Raw genomic sequence first — 14307 nt, 5'->3', positions numbered from 1 at the left:
TCCACAAAGCACTTACAAAGCAGCGAGGGAAGCAGGAGTAGCTGTGCTGTTTTTCGGGGCAGAAATGGAGCAGCCCTGACGTGTTTGACGAGGTTTTATGCAGTTTTAATGGCCTTTAGACAAGGATGTGTTACTCGGGTAGAAGGTACGGTCACCTCAGTGATGTTGCAGCTGAGATGCTTGGTTAAGGAGAGGAGGAAATCGCGGTGGGAGATAACTCCAAGTTGAATTTACTGTGCCGTGTTTGATTCCTGTGTCCTCTGTATGAGCGTTACCACGATAAAATTTTTAAAATTTTTTCACTGAAAGGGTTCTCAGCCATTGGAATGGGCTGCCCAGGGAGGTGGTTGAGGCCCCATCCCTGGAGGTGTTCAAAAGACGGGTTGATGTAGTGCTGGGAGGTCTGGTTTAGTGATGATGCTCCTTGTTTGTTGTGTGGGTGTCTATTTTTGTCAGTTAGGTTGATGGTTGGACAAGATGATCTTTAAGGTCCCTTCCAACCTAGAAGATTCTGTGATTCTGTGATACACTACATAAAACAGCCGAAGAACTTCTTACCTGTCTAAGAGGTTACAGTAGAAGAAGGTCTGCATTTCTCTGAAGTTCTGCAAAGACCCCTTTTTTTAACCTGTTCGGCTTGTCTGAGGCATTTCTGGTCTGCCACCAGTCTCAGCATTGATGGCAGAAGTAGACTCGCAAACTTTGGGGTGTTACTTTAAAAATTTATTAAAAGTGTGCAATTTAGATTAGGGATAGGAATGTCTCATACAGTTATCTGTGTAATGATGTAAAAATATGGTGCGAAGCATGTTATATTACCTTATAAATAATTTACATAATATTTTTAGTTCATAGGAATGTGATAACCAGAGATATTTTTTTCTTAAGGTGAATAGAATAGAATAGAATACTTCTCTGGTGTTTTATTGTAGATTCTAGTCGTTGGGTTTTTTTTCAGTGGTGCCCAGGGACAGGACAAAAGGAGATGGGCACAAACTGGAACACAGGAAGTTCCACCTAAACATGAGGAGGAACTTCTTCGCTGTGAGGGTGGCAGAGCCCTGGCAGAGGCTGCCCAGAGAGGTGGTGGAGTCTCCTTCTCTGGAGACATTCAAACTCACCTGGACACGTTCCTGTGGGACCTGCTCTGGGTGACCCCGCTCTGGCAGGGAGTTGGACTGGATGATCTCCAGAGGTCCCTTCCAACCCCACATCATTCTGTGATTCTGTGTGATTCTGTGATTTATGGAGTTTATTAGAAGAAAGTATGATTTAAACAGTGATTGGAAATTCAAGAGTTTTATTACTAGTGTTCTAGTAATAAACTAGTGTTTACTAGTGTTCTCACTAGTATTTGAATATTTTAACTTTCACATTATAACATTACTTGTTTTATAGGAGACAAAACTAAGGCTTACAACACATCCTAAGGTATAGGTGTTTAATAAATATTTTTGAGGGCTGTATTGAAACTATACCAACATAAACCAATCTCATGACAATATAGGTTGTTAAAATTATCAATACAATGCATTACAATTGCAGCTGAGTACAACATGCAATATGGAAATGTATTGCACACTTTGTGTTTTGTCTTTGAAGGAGTAGTAGATGTTTATGTTTTTTGGTGATTAACGTTTGTGCTCTTTTTCTCTCCCCATGAGCTCCGTGCTTCCGCTTGTTTTGTTGGCAAATCTATCAGTATGAGTCTGAAAATGTAGTTAAGGGTCCAGCAGTGTGTCAAGACATCTCTATTCTGTCACATGCTGTAAGAAAGCTCCCATGGAGTGGCAAGATGCCAGATAGATTTTCATTAGACTTGGAAAAGCTCTGACAGCAGCAGAGACCACTGGTCACACTTGCAATCACTGTTATTCCAAGCAACTCCAGTATCATTCTTTGATGACCTCCCTGTCAATCTCTCCCTCTTTCTGTCAGAATAATTTAATAACTGAGGTTAAGGTTTCCCAAGGAGCTGAAGGAAGTCAAGGGATCTGACTTGCAATGAGTTTGAAGTGGGATTCAGGGCTCAAATTTAATTTTCTTCGCAAACACAAGCCTAAAGTTTCAACAAACAACTTGCTTGTGGCAAACTGAGTGAAAGCTGTGATAGTTTGCAGATTGTGGACATAAGTCTAATCTTCCAACTGAATCTTCCTCATGTAAATAACCAAACCCATGATCCCTATGAGAAGGGATGCAAATGGACAAAGATACTAGAAAAAAAAAAAAGTCCACTGAATTGCTTGAGTAAGCAAAATCTTAGTCATGAAATATATATACTTTTTTTCCCTCAGAAATATTGGAAATACCTTGTTTCCTAAGCCTGGCTGGACAGTTTCTGGGTGTTCAGGCATCAGTACCAGCTCCTGGTTTTTCTGGGGCGTTCTTGCTCTCTGGTTTTCTCGGAGTCAGCCTGGCAGGGAGGGATGTTCCAAGGTGGCTCAGGACAGCCTGGAGGTTCCCTGGCTGCCTTGACCAGCACCAAGGCCACCCACTCTTGGGCTACATCTGCTAATTGCTCAACTGAATCACCAGTGAAATATGTAAAGGGCACAGGGCCAGCTCTGGTCGTTCCCTTCCCTGCATAAGAACTTTGGAGATGTCTTGAAGCAGCGTGGCCAGGATGGAAAGGTGAAGAGCTTGCTTGTCTCTTGGCATCCTTCGCAAAGGGTGATGGCTGTTTCTTCAAGATCCTCTGTGTTAGAGAAGACAAGAGAATTTGTGGGATGATTTCATGCTTTATTGGGGCAGAAAGAACCGTTATGTTCATTTACTCTGACATCTGTGTTGAATCAGATTTCATTACAGTGTTATCCCTATGCAAAGCTCTATTTATATAAAACCATTTAGCTTAAAATGAACCACTCGCAGAGAGTCTGCCCCATCCCTAGGAATATAACATAATTATCCTGTTAAAAAAGTTACTGCTATGAAAGTGTGCCTAAAGTTGGCTGAAAGTCATTTGTATGTAGCCTCGAGCCCCCACGTTTTCCATGTCTGTCTGCTAAATGTGAAAGCCTCTTTTCCTCTTGGAGAATAACAATATGCTTAATAATCTGCTAATCTGAGTAGTTGAGAAACAAAGCCGTCATGTCTAATTCTACTCATGGAAGCAAGCAACAGAACCAACAGTCTTATATTTAAAAAAATTGCAGACTAAATAAAAGGATATTGGCCAATTTCCCTCAAAACATGTCAGCTGAATAATTAAATTACCTAATTAGTGAAAGCTGATTTTAATTTTTTCAGTTTTTGTAAATCAACCATGTATGGTGTTTTGAAATATCTTGGAAGTGTCTCTGTAATATAAATAATTTCCCCTTTGAAATGCTAACACTGCAAGTTAGCACCACTTCTATATTTTATTAACATATTAGCATATCTTACTGTGAATGGGAATGACCTGCAAATTGAGCCCTAAATCACACTGACAATTGCTATCGTAAAAAGGAAGACAAATGTAATTATAATATTACCATTAAGGAAAAGCTTTTGTAAGAGTAATTACTTTTTCAATGCTATGCTTGGTCTTTAAACTATGCCATGTAGCAGCACTGATAAAGATGTTCTGATGGTTTTGCTCTTGCAAATTACGATTCATTTAAATCTTGATCTTTTGAATATATTAACTTTTTTTTTATGGTTTGGATAAGGTTGAAATATTTAACTTACAATGCATTATTTTGACCTTTATGTAGGGATACCTTACAATGCATTATTTTGACCTTTATGTAGTTAGCATTTAAAAGTTAGCATTTAAAAAAATCAAGTTATTTTTACTTGACACAGACAAAACCAAACCAAACCATACCATGTAACATTTGTTACTAACAAATGGTGTCTGTGGTGCTTTTCCATCCAAGGCAAAAGTATGACTGAATTCCCTTTCTTTTGGTTTCTTAGAAAACTGTATTACCCTCTTTTCTCCACGAGTCTCTGAGATCTCCATTTCTTTTTCTCTAAATTTCTTGTATATCTCTGAAAATTCATGTCCCTTGATCTGTTTTGTTTAAGAGTTGACTGTTTTGTTGACTGTGTCAAGAGTGCCAGGATCTCTCAGGAGACCTCCATGGAGATCTCCATGTTTCTCCATGGACCACCCATTAGTTCCTTAACTATGGGAAAGGAAAGAAGTGCTGGGGCATTTCTTGCTGGCATTTTCTTCACAGGCTGGGATTTCTGCACAAGGGTGAAGGCAACCCTTTCCCTAACTCAGGGTTAACTACTTCTTTAATTCAAGGTATTAAATCCCAGGAGGCTTTTAGTTCAGTGAATCCAAACCAGGGCCTGGAAGGTCACAGTGCTCCTGGTATTTGGTGTTGCCACAGGGAAATATAGACTATTCTACTGCTTTGCTGATAGTAAGGCCATGTGGTCCATGGTCAGGCTTGTTGTGGTCTATGGTCAGGTTTGTCGTGGCCTGGGTTCCTTGCAAGACCTGTTAGATAATATCGATCTAAGACATAGCTATCTAGACCTGGCTGTCAAGGATTTACCCCCTGGAGGGGTTCAAGGCCAGGCTGGATGGGGCTTGGAGCAACCTGGTGTGGTGGGAGGTGTCCCTGCCCAGAGCAGGGGGTTGGAACTGGATGATCTTTAAGGTCCCTTCCAACCCAAACCATTCTATGATTCTATGAAAGATCTGGCTAAGCACCATTTTCTTCTACATGGTTTTACTTCTCCTGCCCTAATTCTATTAGAAGTTGTAATTAGAGCTATTAAGAACATTACGCATCAAAAACAAAAGCTTTTTTTGTTGTGGGCAGTGGTGGAGAAGACAGGGAAAGCCTGTCATTTTCATCACCTGTCTCTTGTTGGTAAGGAGGCTGTGCTTGAATGGTGAAGAAATGCATTTTGGTGCTGCAGTGGAACAGTCTGAGGTCTCCAAGCAAAACATGGTGTTGAATGAACTCTCATGTCTGTCTTATGATCCCTCTGTGGAGACACAGAGACGGAGAGACCCTCTACCCAGAACCCAAAGCTCAAGTTTTTTTTCCAGAAACGTTTCAGCATAATTCTGATTTCTTGCAAGTGCCCAACAATTTTTGTTCCTATGAGAATAAAGAGCAAATTTTGAAACTCTGGTGGTTTTCATAAGATGGTGGTGTTGTCCTATAGCCAAAATAAATACCCTCTGCTATTTATAACTGTTACACATGGATGCAAATGTTTTTCAGACTCTTTGAACTGTAATAATATTTTCAATGTGGTTTCAAATATGGCTGTATGGCTCTGCATTTCACATTGCCAGTTGTTATTTAATGGTTTGTTTGTGTGTTGGTTTTTGTTTTTTTTTTTTTTTTTTAAGCAAGGCTATTGCAGCTTTCAGCCTTTTTGAATGTAGAAAAATAACTTCTTAAGCAACACAATAAATGTTAATAAAGCTAACAGGGTCATCTGCAAATTACTGGAATAATGGCCTTTTGCTTACAGGCAGATTTTCAGTCAGATATGAGTAATGAACTGTAATTCCTCTTGTTTCAGTTGAAAGATGAAAATGTAAGTGCAATTTACAAAGAAAACAAGAAGAAATGCTATTTGGCTTGCCCTTCTTTGCAGTCTATTAGCAAGAGGTAGTCAAGGGAAAAACAATCACCAACATTTTCAATAATTAACCTGTGCCTCCTAGGCAGAAACCAATTTTTGAAAGGAAATTAATTCTGAGAGAACATGATTGAAGTAATTTCCCCCTTCTTTGTTCTTTTGTCTTGCTGGTGGGACAAAGGAAAAGTGAATATATATATATATATAAATTCTTTGACTGTTAACACCTTCCCTTTCAGTAGATACTTGGTCTGTCTTTGCGTTTTCCTTCACAGTTTATTTCCTTGGCATAAAGGGTCTGGTTTTGGATAATGATGAAACATGCAAAATGTGTGTCAAACCTGCCTCTGAAAATCAGATATTTATGTGTCCCATTACCTGGTGTGTGCACAATAACCAGTAAAGAATAGATCCATAGGCAGTAGGTATTTAATGTACATAGACTTTGCTAAGGAACTGGTACTTACTCCTGGTTAATGGCACAGTACATGATGGCATACTCTAAAATCTGGTCCTGTGTCTGAAAAATTTCAGCAAGCTCTTACCCTGCTTTTCCCCCAAGAAAAACGTTCTCCCAGCAAAAAGAAACAAGAGGATGTGACTGACATATTCCTGCCTTCTTATGCTGTCACAGTGCCTGAACGTGATATAAAACCCAGACAGATACAAATACTCTGAAATATTCTTCTGGGCTGGGTTCTGCTGGTCTTGCAGCTGCGGACCTTGGCTTTGTCACTGCAATTTCCCCCAAGAAAAACGTTCTCCCAGCAAAAAGAAACAAGAGGATGTGACTGACATATTCCTGCCTTCTTATGCTGTCACAGTGCCTGAACGTGATATAAAACCCAGACAGATACAAATACTCTGAAATACTCTTCTGGGCTGGGTTCTGCTGGTCTTGCAGCTGTGGACCTTGGCTTTGTCACTGCAATTTTAAATTCACAGGATTTAAAAATACTTCGGTCCCTTTCTTTCATTTGATTATTTGTGACCTACCTAGTGAGGTCTGTTTGCAGGCCAGATTTCAGTTTTCGCTGCTTGATTTTTTTTTTTCTTTTATGATAACCTAAAGAAAAGGGGATGAGATGCAAATGAACAACCCATCCTCACTCCAGTTTAGTTAGAAGTGATACTGAAGAAATTTAAATTAGTTTTAAGAAGTTGACATCAACACTTTTATGATAACCTAAAGAAAAGGGGATGAGATGCAAATGAACAACCCATCCTCACTCCAGTTTAGTTAGAAGTGATACTGAAGAAATTTAAATTAGTTTTAAGAAGTTGACGGAGTCTGTAAGCACATGCCTGGGGATAGTCCCTGATGAAAATTAAATGTGTGTGTGCACCTTCAGCTGCCAAACCATTAAAAAAGCCAAGCAATTAAAAGGCAGAGACGAGGTATTCCCATTTGACGTGACTTAACGGAAAGAATGACTATGAGTCAAGAGGCTGCTCCAGCATCTCTTAAAGATAGCCGACAGCTTCGGTGTCCTCTTAGTAGGAACATCAGGGAGTAATAGTGCAGGAGTGCTGAGCTCGTGAGAGTGGCCCCACTAACTTGTAGGATCCTACTAGTGCGAGTGATGAATTCACTACTGTGGATTTACCTTTCACGGTTTGAAAGCAAAATGGAATGGAAAAAAAGACAATGAAATAATCAAACTAGTTATTCCTTGGATTTGGGATGTTAAAGGCTTTTAAAATTATTTAGAGTAGTAGTTTGCTTCGGATTTGGGTTAGTGTTTATATACAGTAGATTGTTTACTATATGGACATGAACGTTACATTTATTACGTTTCATTGAAGGTAACTTTGGGATGATGGCACCTTAAGAATTCAGAAGGGACCGAGGAAGGGACAGGCTGAGAGAGTTGGGGGTGTTCAGCCTGGAGAAGAGAAGGCTCCAGGGAGACCTTAGAGCCCCTTCCAGTCCCTCAAGGGGCTCCAGGAGAGATGGGGAGGGACTCTTGATCAGGGAGGGGAGCCATAGGACAAGGGGGAAGGGTTTTAAACTGAAAGAGGGGAGATTGAGATGAGATCTGGGGAAGAAATTCTTTGCTGTGAGGGTGGTGAGACCCTGAAAGAGGTTGCCCAGAGAAGCTGTGGCTGCCCCATCCCTGGAGGGGTTCAAGGCCAGGCTGGATGGGGCTTGGAGCAACCTGGTCTGGTGGGAGGTGTCCCTGCCCAGGGCAGGGGGTTGGCACTGGATGATCTTGAAGGTCCCTTCTAACCCAAGCTGTTCTATGAGTCACTCAGTAGGTATTTACAAGAAGAGTCAATGTCTACCTAGTTCCATTAGTTAAAGGTATCCACAAAAGAAACCATCTTTAAGTAACATGCTCTTCTGAAAAGTCAGGGCTTGGGAGCTCACGGCTAGTGACCTTTTTGAGATACACTAAGTTATTTATAATGCCAAGTGCTGACAGAGACTTGAAAAACTTGAAGGTAAAGTGGAGCTTTTTTTGAGAACTGATTTCCAGAAAATCACAGCCAAGAGCAAAGTTTTGCATTTCAGTGCGTCTTTGGACATTCTCACTGTGTTCAGCACAAGTAGCGTGTGCATCTGTCTGAGAGCTACATTTCAGGAACAGCACATTTCCAAACAGAATTTCCCTACGTGTGGAAAAACACCTCGGGGGTTTAAAAGAGAGACAGTTTTCATTGCTCTCATATTCCTGCATTTAAGTAGTTATAGACACTTCTGTTTTTAAAAAAATATTTCTTCAGGCATTTTTTCAATGCCTCTTAGTCCATGGAAAGACTGTCAGAGCATCTTTGTTTTCAGTTCAGGTTCTGATCATACAAGTGTAGACAAGCTTTTAGCTTTGGTCACGCAAACCATTCGCATCAGTGGGGACTTTCCATATGCTTGAAGTTCGGGATGGCTGTATGTGCCTTTGGAATACCATCGCCGGAAGGTTCTTGCCTTCAAATTGGTTTAAGAACCAATAAAGCTGATAAAGCCTGATTTGCTTAATTACCCGATGTAAGAATTTCCTCATGCATGGTGTCTAAATTCAGTTAACCACACTGATAAGGAAACCGCGCTCGGAAATTGCAGCTGTTTTCACTGAATTCTTCCAGCAGATGTGTCTTTTGCATATTTACTTACTAACCACAAGTCGTGCTTGGTAATACTATCAGCAAATGTTTATTTATAGGTGAATATAGAGAGAGAAAAGACAGATTTTCAGGAAAAAAAAGAAGAAAGAAGTAATATTTGTGTTTCCAAATGAAACAGGTGGCTCTAAAGAACGGGACAGTTTCTAATTGCCCCTTGGTTTTCTACTTCCACAGTTCTCAGGTTGTAGGAATAAAGAAATAAAGACTTTATTTTAAGCACTGGAGTAGTTTTTCTTGGGGCAATCTTTTCTTAAGCCAAGTCTCTCCAAGGCTGAAATAACATGGTACAAGTGCAAGCCTTTCTTCTTTGTTTTCAACATGAAAACACGTTCGATGTTTTTCAGATTTTGGATTGGATGCGCACACCTGTTGATAGTGTCACCCAAAGACAAGTGCTGGGTCCTGTGAAATTTTGATTTAAGATGAATTTCTTTCTAGTCACTGTGGCTCCACAGCACAGTGAGTGACTGGGAGCACCATGGTAGTGAGAGGGTATACGAGAGGTACTCTTTGGGGTAGGCAGCCTATTTTAGCTTGCTTTGTTTGGCCTTATTTTCCTGTTTGTTTTTTTTTTTTTGAGATGTTAGAATTGGATCCTGTAAAAATGATTGTAATGTTTTAAAATATGACCACAAATGGAGAATAGAAAGCACAAAGCAGCTTAGCTGTTTAAGCCAGGGAATGATATCTGTTTCGATACGAATGATATCTTAGTAATGAATCTGTAAGAGAAAAGTAAAAAGATGTAATACTTACATCTGGCATTGGCAAGTCACTGGACACATTTGTATTTAACTTAACTTTCAGCATTTTTTAACGGAGTGGTAAGTTGGACAACTCGTTTTAGTTTGCAGGGTAAGCATGTAAAATTATGCTTTAGTTATGCTTCTCTAAAAATTTTTCTCCCACATCTGTGGAATCTGCTTGTGAAAATAGTGGCAAATATATTCTATACAAAGATCAAGGGAGGCTACTGTGGTAGTTTTGTTGCTCTATTTATTGTTTTGAGTGGAGCACTGGAGCTGAGAGACTTCTAAAGTCCTGGTAATGCTAATAGATTTTGAAAGGAAATGATTTAAAGGTTTGATCTGTACATTGTTATCTGAACTGCAATAATGCTCAAAGCATTGTTTTTTCCTAAGCAAATAACCACATTAAAGAAAAAAATCCTAAAGCATATATAGATAGGCTTGTCTGTGTGTTCATGAAGAAAAGGAGGAAGTGAACTGATTTCCTGACTTAAAAGCTTTGGAGAAGGATGCCTGGCTTCTGCTCACAGCTCCTCTCAGTTTTGTGTCCTCAGGCTCAAAAGAGTGGTTAAACCTTACGGGTTTTTTGGGTAACTTCTGTGTGGGTGAATTAGACAGGATGAGGTAAATACGCCTTTATGAATGGGACCAATGTTCCTTTGAAAGCTGCTTTATGCTTGTTCCTTGCAGTGCTGGGACATGAGGGGAACAGGGGAGAGCTTAGACATGTTGCCCACTGGAAACCTCTGCCCGACAGCTTTGTTCTGTGAGAAGATGAAAACCTGCTCTGTGCCACAAAGAAATATCCTGCTGTTTAGTCTCCAGTGACAGCACAGCTCAGCTTTCCAGGGAAATGTGCTGCAGTAGGACTAGTGAGGATGCTGTGGTTCCATAGGATGGTGATGCTCCTTTTGCCTGCAAAATCCCAGATACGTTGATGGTTGGACTTGATGATCTGAAAGGTCCCTTCCAACCCAGACAATTCAATTCTACTCTAAGTAACATGAGGCTTTTCTTGCAAATTCCTTACTGGTTTTTTTGTTGTTTTTATTCTCCTTTGTGCAGGATGCTGTGGTTCCATAGGATGGTGATGCTCCTTTTGCCTGCAAAATCCCAGATACGTTGATGGTTGGACTTGATGATCTGAAAGGTCCCTTCCAACCCAGACAATTCAATTCTACTCTAAGTAACAAGTAACATGAGGCTTTTCTTGCAAATTCATTACTGGTTTTTTAGTTGTTTTTATTCTCCTTTGTGCTGTTCTTTCAGGATGAGTGTTGTTCAGTGAGTAGGGTACTGAGTTATTGCTTTGGTGAAGGAAATTATACGGAGTCACCATCCCTGGAGGTATTTAAGAAACGTGTAGACATGGTTCTTCAGGGCATGCTCTAGTGCCCAAGATTGCTGGTTTGTGGTGGGGTGCTGTGTGGGTGGGTGATGGTTTTTGGTTTGGTGGTTGTTGTTGTGTGTTTAGGTGGTGGGTGGTGGTTTGTGTTTTTTGTGTGGTTTTTTTGTTGTTGTTGTTGTTGTTGTTTTTTTTTTTTGTTGGTTGGACTCGATGATCTCTGAGGTCCCTTCCAACCACTACGATTCTGTGATTCTGTGACTTCTTTCAGGGTGAGTGGTGTTCAGTGGGTAGGATACCGAGTTATTGCTTTGGTGAAGGAAATTATGCTCCTGGACTTTCTACTCTACCGCATGATTACGAGGGACTAATTTTATCTTTTGTATCCCAGTTTCCCAATCGATACCCTCATGCTAATGACATTTAAGTTTTTGGAGTAAAAATTTGAAGTCTACAGATATAAAAGGATTATAGCTCTATGTCATGTAGAAATATCCTGCAGAATCTAGCAAAATTGCCATACTATTCTGAGAGGAAAACCCACGCATATCTATCTATCCAAATATAGATATGTATGAACCTCCAGAATGTACTCTGTAGTTTTTGCAGGATTTTGCAAATTCTAAACTGGCACTGAAAATAGAATAAAGTTCAAATTCTGCTTGCCTTACACATGTATGAAATGAGCAGTTGTACTACGGTGACGGGCTGCCAAGTTTTGAACAATGGGGTCTTTCAGAAATGTTCCTCCTCATCCAGTGATAAACTCTGTGTGGTGACATGTGTGTGCACACAGAGATGAGAGGCACTGGGCAATGGATGCCTTTGTTTTTTTAGTTTTTAAACCCAAATGGCTTTTTTAGAACCCAGAAGCCAGGCAGCCTGTTGTCACCCCCCTAATGTTGTGTACTTTCTGTTCATCTAGGCACAATATGGTGCTTGCGACTTTCTTTGGTACTAACATTACTAATATAAAAAGATGCAGTCAGAGGGTTAACAATATCACAGAATCACAGAATGCTATGGGGTTGGAAGAGGCCTCTGGAGATCATCTAGTCCAACCCTCTGCCAGAGCAGGGTCACCCAGAGCAGGTCCCACAGGAACGTGTCCAGGTGGGTTTGAATGTCTCCAGAGACGGAGACTCCACCGCCTCTCTGGGCAGCCTCTTCCCAAACCTCCAAACCTTGTGGAAGTGAAGGGATAACCAACTCCAAGTGTCATCCTGGCAGGCTGCTCCAGGGTCCTGAATCCTTGAAATTCTGCTCACAACCCTCACAGCTATGCACTCCAATGTCCAGGAAAAAAGGTTCCTGATTCCGAAACGGGCCACCAAGATCACTAGATGATATGGGAGGGAAACTAAACTAGAAAGAGATTCAAAATGACCATTGTGGAACTCATCTGCTCACAGGTTTCCTTCTGCCTGGGACCAGGCACGTGGGGACTCTGTTTTCCAAAAGATCCAGAAAGTTGTGTGTTGCCTGTAAGTTATACTAAAAAGAATTTTGAAGCCCGAACAGCCTGTAGTGATTTGAAAACACTTTTGAAATGGTGGACAGCGTTCCCATCTCTACTGGATGAGAGTGTACAGTGTTATTTTCATCTTTGCTGTGCAGTATTTCTGCTTAGGAAGAAAACCCTCTGAAGTTACCAGGTGTACAAAATGTGCTGTTTGGGAGCGCTTCTAAGCCTGAGCAGTTGCTGCATTTTGCCCGTTTCAGTGGTGGGACTGAAGCTGAATAAATGCAGCAGAAGTATGTTTTTTCTGAATACTGAAATGAATGGATTAGGTCACTCTTCTACTTCCTTTGTGTTTCCTCTGTAAACTTTTTAGGGACCTGAGTTTGCTGTAGTTGTTTGAATTAATTTTCCAAGCAAACATTTGCAGAACAAAATTTATTATAGCGGATGGAGGTTGGGTTCCCCCCCCCTTATCATGTGGATTTTGCAAATAACAGTTAATGTGGGGTTTATCTAACCACTTACTGCTAAGGAGCAGTGTTACAATGTCTGATGGAGCGTTTTAGGCATACAGAGAATTGTTTACAACCAATCCAGAAGGGAACATGGCTGGAATAAATTTAAATAGTGAACACGGTTCTGGAAACCATTATGCAAAAAGGACTTCAGCAAATCTAATTATTTGAAATTGCAGTTTCATAAAACCTGAAAATGTGTTTAAGAAAGAGTAACTTAGAAGTGATAAATCTGTTTAATCAATTTGTAGTCTGGAAACACTATTTACTGTAAGCAGTTTACATTTTGTAGTAGCTTCTGTGATTTTCCGCCCCCCCCTGCATTCTAGCTCTCAGATAGCAGCCCCACTTTACTCATGAGAATGTTCTTTTCTTCTTTCTCTTATTTCAAAACATAAGAGGAAAATGTACAAGTTATTTTGGTTTAACCAGGCAGATTTAGTGATTTCTTTTCCCTTGTTTTCTCTGTGAGATATAACTTACTATAACTGATAATGCAGAAACCCAACCTCTAACAGCTCAGTTGGTTCCCCAGACCCTGCAGTCCAGGACACAGCATCTCTGATTTAGGATGGGACCAAACAGGATGGAGCCATGGATAATGTCATGGAGAGTGGCTGGTCCACACAAACCATGTGGAGATAGAGATCTTGTGGTGAAGATGATGTTCTCAGAGAATTAGATAATTAGTTGTTTTTTCATGTGCTACATGGTGGATCAGCAGCAGCTGAGCCAAGTGGTGGTGTGGTGCTAGAGCTTGGGTTTGGTGGTGCCAGACATGTGAGTGGACAGCAGAGACCATCCCTTACTACCCCTCTTGTGCTTACAGCTAGGCAGTATGGGAAGCAGGGCAGAAGCATCTTAAAAGGGATGAGTACTGCAGGATGCATTAAGGAAGGAAAGAGATGGAGTAGGAGAATAGAATAGACTAGACTATTTCAGTTGGAAGGGACCTACAACGATCATCTCGTCCAACTGCCTGACCAATTCAGGGCTGACCACAAGTTAAAGCACCTTGTTAAGGGTATTGTCCAAATGCCTCTTAAACACTGATGAGTCTGGGGCATCCACCTCCTCTATGGTGAACCTGTTCAAGTGTTTGACCACCCTATCAGTAAATAAACACTTCCTAATGTCCAGTCTGAACCTCCCCTGCTGCAGCTTTGAACCATTCCCACACATCCTAGGGAATGGGGGAGAAGAGCTCAGCACCTCCCTCTCCACTTCCCCTATTCAGGAAGCTGTAGACAACTATGAGGTCACCCCTCAGCCTCCTTTTCTCCAAACTAGACAAGCCCAAAGTCCTCAGCCACTCCTCACAGGACCTTCCTTCCACCCCTTTCACCAGCTTTGTAGCCCTCCTTTGGATGCATTCAAGGACCTTCGCATCCTTCTTAAATTGTGGGGCCCAGAAGAGCACACAGTACTCTAGATGAGGCCACACCAAGGCTGAACACAAGAAGGATAATATTACCCAGTATATATATATAAAAAAATATATATACCCAGTATAACCTTCTCCATAGTTTTTCCAGGAACTGAGGTTAGACAACAGGTCTGTAGTTC

At 40.9% G+C, this 14307-nt stretch overlaps 1 protein-coding gene across 1 annotated transcript in view; it reads left to right on the top strand.

Moving 5' to 3' along the window:
* SLCO5A1 (solute carrier organic anion transporter family member 5A1) overlaps nucleotides 1-14307 on the top strand; it is a 271273-nt gene that overhangs the window by 206611 nt on the left and 50355 nt on the right. The window lies entirely within an intron of this gene.

This window comes from Calidris pugnax, unplaced genomic scaffold, assembly GCF_001431845.1.
Source record: "Calidris pugnax isolate Ruff unplaced genomic scaffold, ASM143184v1 scaffold5, whole genome shotgun sequence".
Classification (NCBI taxonomy): Eukaryota; Metazoa; Chordata; class Aves; order Charadriiformes; family Scolopacidae; genus Calidris; species Calidris pugnax.
This window is presented reverse-complemented; position numbering and strand designations above follow the sequence as displayed.